This window comes from Lathyrus oleraceus, chromosome 1 (genome assembly GCF_024323335.1).
Source record: "Lathyrus oleraceus cultivar Zhongwan6 chromosome 1, CAAS_Psat_ZW6_1.0, whole genome shotgun sequence".
NCBI lineage: Eukaryota > Viridiplantae > Streptophyta > Magnoliopsida > Fabales > Fabaceae > Lathyrus > Lathyrus oleraceus.
This window is the reverse complement of record NC_066579.1, coordinates 7,911,542-7,912,171: the sequence shown is the minus strand read 5'-3', so window position 1 is coordinate 7,912,171 and position 630 is coordinate 7,911,542.

Below are 630 nucleotides of genomic sequence, written 5' to 3'. Positions count from 1 at the left end.
AAGAGATAAGGGAAAAGAAAATAAAACCACATTAGGAGTTCCCCTCTTGAGATCATATTGATGATCCAAGTAGCTCCCATCCTTTGGAATAAGCAGTCACAAACAAATATCTCAAGCCATTAAGCACAGGTAATCGGAATAAACCTCCAGGTGGTATCCCACAAATAAAGTGGAACACCAGGCCATCTCTGCAAGAGTCATGTGAGCCCTCACAAAAAAACTCAACAAACAGGTTAGAGAAACAAGATAGGGTAATCAAGAGTTGCCCCCAAATTAAAATGTAACCACATGAATCATGCCATTAAAATTCACAAAAAAGCTCACAAAAAGCAACCAAGGGCAAGAGGCCTAAACCTCTTGTCAAACACATACATTAAAAGGGTATCAAAAAAATTCAGGTTGAAAGTATAAAGTAGTGGAAATAAGGCATACCTGATTGGGGAGGATCGATTGAAATTGAGTTGCACCCGTGAGGTTTGCAGAGCAATCTGAGGGTTTATATGAGAGGGAATTGGTTCTTTGTCGATGAGTTCCCTTCAGCCTCTGGAGGTTGCTCTGAACTCTGTTAGCTCTTCTCTCACTTTCTTTTTCCTGTCAGGGTAATAGGAATGGCCTCCTTTTGTTTCACTG